We start from the raw sequence: 5,982 nt of genomic DNA on the forward strand, positions 1-5,982 counted from the left end.
AATAAGTATTGATTTTACATTATGATGGGCTTTGCATTAGTTCTTTATTCCTATGTACAACGTTCACGTGTGTGTGAGAGAAACCGAGAAGTGATAGATGAACCCTGGTTTCTTAAGAGAAAATGAGTCCTGAAGAAAGGGGTTATGTAAGTAGTAATTTGGGGAGAGAGGAAGGGAAGTCTATTGTTAGATTAAGAGGTAAATTTTGATTTGTCACCAGTTTCTCTAATTTAAATAATTAACTTGGGATGTTTCTTTTTGAATAAATGCCAGATCCTACTGGATTTTTAAGGAAGTTTTTGTGAAATAAAGATCAGCTTTAAGAGAATGCTTTACTTTTCCTCCTTAACATCCTCAGCATTAACAGATAAGTTGAAATTCAAATATAATCCTGACAAACCTGAACAATTTGCAGGTCCATAAATAGAGCATTGAGGGAGTTCATCAGTGCATTGTGTGCATCTTCACTTCAGCTAAGAAAATCATCATTCCGGATAAAAATACTTCTTTTCCTAAAACATCTCCACACATTTTCAACAGTCACTCAGCAAATTATCATTTCAGTTCTTTGTATAAGACGATAATACCGCTGGCTAAGATAATGACAGTCAATTTCCCACTTAAATTTTTTTAATTGTATTCATTTTTCTTATGATGTCTAATCCTACTCAGTGTGAAATATGCAAGAAAATCCCTGGATTAATGTCTTAATTACAGTGTTGGTTAATGTTGCTAGGTAGATGATTCTTCAGTGTTGAATATTTTAAAAAGGAGGCTTATTTTTTTTTTTTTCAACTCTCTGAGAAGATAAGCTAATTTTAAAAGAATGATCTAGTTTTATGCACCCCTAATTCTGGCAGATGAACTATTTAGGGGGCAGGGATAGAGAAAAGTTCTGTATGACCTTAACAACTTGGACTTCTCTCACCAGTGTTACTGCAAAGGCTGAGCCTTGCTGACTTCCCCTTTTGCCAGCATTAAAGTCCAATGCTGACGTCCTTGTATAGCACCATTTCTTCGAGGCTCAGATTGATTTCATTTCACCTCTTCCATCAAGGAAAGGACACTGTAATACATCTGTATTTTGCATACAGGTTTGCCTTCATGCTCACAACTTGTCTTCCAGTATCATCATTAGTGAACTTTTATAAAGTCTTAACAATGTTGTGCTGGCAAATATTTAACAACCAGTTATCTAAGAATAAGTACACATGTATATTCGCACATATACTTATAAGAATTATATAGTAATATAGTGTATGTATGATACACATACAATATTATAATATATGAAAATTTATTGTGAACTATTGGAACCAGTTGATTCTTACAAAATGAGTTTGATTTATGCTGACTTCTATCTGCAACAAACTATTGCTGCAACTAATGAATTAATGACACTCAAACATGAAGGATAATTGATGTTTTCCTTTATGTTGATAAGACCCAAGTGAAATAATAAAGATATATGTAAGAGTTTTACTCATTGGTTCTGATGTATGTGATTTTTTTGTTACATTGGATAATAGTTCTTGAATACTGAAGAAAGTTTTTCTCTCTCTCTTTTTTTTTTTATTCACAATGTGATAGCTGCAGACATGACATATTTTAAAGAGAAATGTCTGTTATTAACATTTTCTCCGTTGTTTTCTTAAATCTAGACAATCAACGCTAAAGTTATCAGTGTAGTGTTTTCCAATTTTAGGCTGAAAATATTCCCGCTATGGTCAGTCTGTCATCCACTAAACTTGGACCTGGACTAATTTGGTAGCTTATTTAGTATTTCCACCATTTGGACAAAGTAGGTGGACATAATTCAAGACCATAGAAGATTGTAAAATATAATAAAACAATTAAAAATCTATATGGATTGCTTTTACTTTAATACATTTTGTTTAATTATGTTAGATTTTTTATATTCATCTTTATTAATTTCACCTTGAATGCTCACACATGAAGAGTTCTAGATCAGAGACAAATATCTTATTACTTAAATAGTAAAGCTCATCAGATGCCCCCATTTGCCCCTTGCTGTAGCCCTGGAATGATGTGGTCAAATATGCCACTCTGGTAGCTGAACTCTATTTAAACAAAAAATGAAGAACAATGGGTTTTCTCCATTTTTCTATAGAAGAGAGACAGTCATGCTCCTTCTCTTTCAAATAAGAGAGAGAAGGAAAAAAACAAAGCAAAATAAACACACACCCAAACCCACTTTTGTTTCTTCGGGGCAGTTGGGAAGAGTCCTAGGTTCTCCCATTCTGTATCTTACTCTGATCTTTGGAATGTAAATGCATCTTTCCAAGGGTCAGGTAAACCCCAGGTGACTGTCTTTTCTGACCTAGATATTTCTGCAAAGTTTTGGCTTCAAACCTTGCGAAGCAGCACCCAGTGTTTCTGACACCTTAGGAGCTTAACCCAAGAAACATGTCTCGGCTATTACTATAAATATTTGGCTCTCTTAGGGAGGTAAGAGAAGTTTTATCACCCTTTGGATCAGAAAAATGGAGAGATGGCCACAAACAGTTCTCAAGGTATGAGAATGCTCTTTTTACCGAAGTGCTAAGAAACTCAGAGAAGTTTTATTTTCCCACAGTAAGTTTAAATAATTTATTTTTTCATAATGGTTGTGCTTAATAACCAATTTTGAAGTTTTAAGCAATCGGAGAAGGAAATGGCAACCCACTCCAGTATTCTTGCCTGGAAAATCCCATGGACAGAGGAGCCTGTAGGCTACAGTCCATGGGGTCGCAAAGAGTTGGACACGACTGAGTGACTTCGCTTCAAGCAATTTTACAAATTTGTTAAAATTTCACCAGTTTTCTCTCAGGAGTCAGTATGATCAGTCCAGGATCCTGGTGCACTGTTCATCAATATGGTATACATGTAAGTTTCCACTAGACAGATAATTTGCTATAAGGCAAAAGATATGCAGGAACAGACTCTCCCCTGTAGAATTCCTTCAAAGTATCACAAACCTACTCATGGTGAAATAGCTTCCCATAGATTTATTCAGAGCTCCATCTGAGGGGCACACTTTGTGATGCTGGATTATTGTTCTATAGAACACAATTTATCCCTTAAAACAGGTTGATCTGTAGGGTACTCTCTCCACTGACAAAATATGAGTGGAGGAACTAAGGAGGTCTAAGTCAATGAGACCTCTTTCATATTATATTGAAGAATCTTCAGAAATTTTTTGCTTCTCTTGTCTACAGCTTTACATTTTAGACTCAGATTTTCAGGTCCCAGTGCCTAAGACAATGTTAAGCTAAGACTGTTGGCCAACAGTTTTTGACTCCTGACACTAATAAGCCAACAGGTGCAAAAGAGTTCTGCTCTACTCTCAGGTATTTGTTTCAAATTAGCAAGAAAAAATTAGGTGGCTGCTACATTATGAAAATAAAGAGGATTGTGGTGGATTGACAAATGATCCCCCAAAAGTGTTGCTTATATCTGGGATGTGTGAATTATGCAAACGAACTCTGCCGTTGTGATTAAAGTAAGGGTTTTGAGATGGGGAGATTATGTAGAATTATCTAATTGGGCCCAATGATATAATCACAAAGATCCTTACAAAGATAGAAGGTAGAAACAGAGGGACAGAGTCAGAGATTTGAGGACAGAGTGAAAGAGCTTACAGAAAGAATATCCTATAAACCCATTTTAGACTTCTGATCAGCAGAACTGTAACATAATAAATGTGTGTTAAGTCACCAAGTTTGTGATAATTTATTACAACAGCAGTTTGTAGGAAACTAATACAAAGGCCATGTCCAGAAACCTGAGGATTCACTGGGGGAGTTCTTAATAACAGAAGTCAGTGGGAAACTGACAACCTAACAAATACAAGATAACTTGTAACCAGTGCATATTATAATTGGGATTACCTACCAGTTAAAAGTGCTCAACATGATCAATCCAGCAGTGAGTAGCTGCAAGAAGCGTACAAAATAAGGGGTGAAAGCAAGAAACTATGATTTTCGACTTAGGCCTTATGGTCAGGAACAAAAGTGGAGATTATAGCAGACTTGTTATATAGAACATAGGGTACGTACAGTATTGTGTGGCCAACTAGCCATGACTCTGGCAATATTTGTTTATTCTATTAGGAGGCAGCCATTTCCATTTCTTAGTTATGAAATTTCTGTTTTAGTTCCAAACCTTTTAGATGCTAGGAAGAATACTCGTTTTCTCTGCCAAATTCTGACCTTTTAAAGTAGAATATCCCATGAGGATGCCTATTTCCATAGTGTTCACTTTGGCTCCTTTGCAGTGGAGCTATAAAATAGAAATGCTGCCCCTGAATCTGTGCATGCACACACAAGCTGAGTTAGTAGCTTGGATATTTAAAGTTCCTTCTAGTAGGACAAGTAAATAGACTCTTCTTGTTTATCAAGTATGACACATTTTATTAGTACCTAAAAGGGATATGGGGAATAGGAGAAATTTATACCTCAGAGGGAATGAGATATAATTAAGGAGTATTGTGGAATAAGTCATCTTCTGAGTGACTGCAGTCAAGCCGATAATATACTCAATTAGATTTTCTTAGGACTGTTCAGGCAAGAAATACTCCTTGTGACAAACCCTTATCTTAGTTGTAAAGCACTGAGCCTACCACTTCAGTTAACCACGTCAGGACACATCATCACATTGCAGTTCATACATATCTCATACCATCTCCATGGTACTCTTGGAGATGCATGCTGAATTCCTAATCAATGGGCTACTGGCTTTCTCTCAGTTGGACTTAAGTTCCTGCATCTCTAGCCCCTTCATAGTATTCACCATGGCTCTCATGGACTTAATTCTTTATAAATTAGAAAATATCACTTTAATTCATTCTAAAAATGAGCAAAATTAAATATTAGAAATATCTAGGCTTTTAACACACAAGTTGATTTTGGAGAATGTGACTGATTTTAGTTAAACAGGATGTGAAGTGAAAGTCACTCAATTCTGTATGACTCTTTGCGACCCCATGGACTATATAGTCCATGAAATTCTCTGGGCCAGAATACTGAAGTGGGTATCCTTTTCCTTCTTCAGGGGATCTTCCCAACCTAGGGATGGAACCCAGGTCTCCCACATTGCACGCAGATTCTTTACCAGCTGAGCCACCAGGAAAGCCCAAGAATACTGGAGTGGGTAGTCTATCCCCTCTCCAGAGGATCTTCCCAACCCAGGAATCAAACCAGGGTCTCCTCCATTGCAGGTGGATTCTTTAGCAACTGAGCTATCAGGGAAGCCCAATACTGGAGTGGGTAGCCTTTCCCTTCTCCAGGGATCTTCCCAACCCAGGGATCGAACCCAGGTCTCCTGCATTGCAAGTGGATTCTTTACCAGCTGAGCTATCAGGGAAGCCCTAAACAGGATGGCATGATATCAATTCCCATTATCTTCCACACCATTCACTTGAGGGTTGAGATATATTTTCTGTAAAAAGCTGTTATTCTGTGGACTGAAAGCAGTAAAAACATATGTAATTGTAAATGCGGTTTTCCAAATTAATACTGTGTATAGATTGGGCTTCCCACATGGCACTAGTGGTAAAGAACCCACTACCAATTCAGAAGTTAAGAGACATGGGTTCGAATTCTGGGTTGAGAAGATTTTCTGGAGGAGGAAATGGGAACCCACTCTAGTATTCTCGCCTGGAAAATCCCATGGACAGAGGAGTCTGGCAGGCTATTGTCCATGGGGTCGCAAAGAGTCAGACATGACTGAAGCGACTTAGTACTAGCACTAGTAGGTTACTAGCACTTTCTCCACTCGCTCAAGAAAAGTGAAAAGAACAGTGTGAAATTGAAACTGCTATTGTTGCTTGCAAAGGGGAGCAGTGCCCTTTACAATGATTTTGTTAGCTGGACAGGCAAAGAATATTGATAACCTTTCTTATCTTGCCATCATAAAAATAATCTACCTTCCTGTGTCTCTGTCTTCTCTACCTTTGTTTCTCTAACAACGGAAGCATCTTTG

This window comes from Dama dama, chromosome 21, assembly GCF_033118175.1.
Source record: "Dama dama isolate Ldn47 chromosome 21, ASM3311817v1, whole genome shotgun sequence".
Lineage (NCBI taxonomy): Eukaryota > Metazoa > Chordata > Mammalia > Artiodactyla > Cervidae > Dama > Dama dama.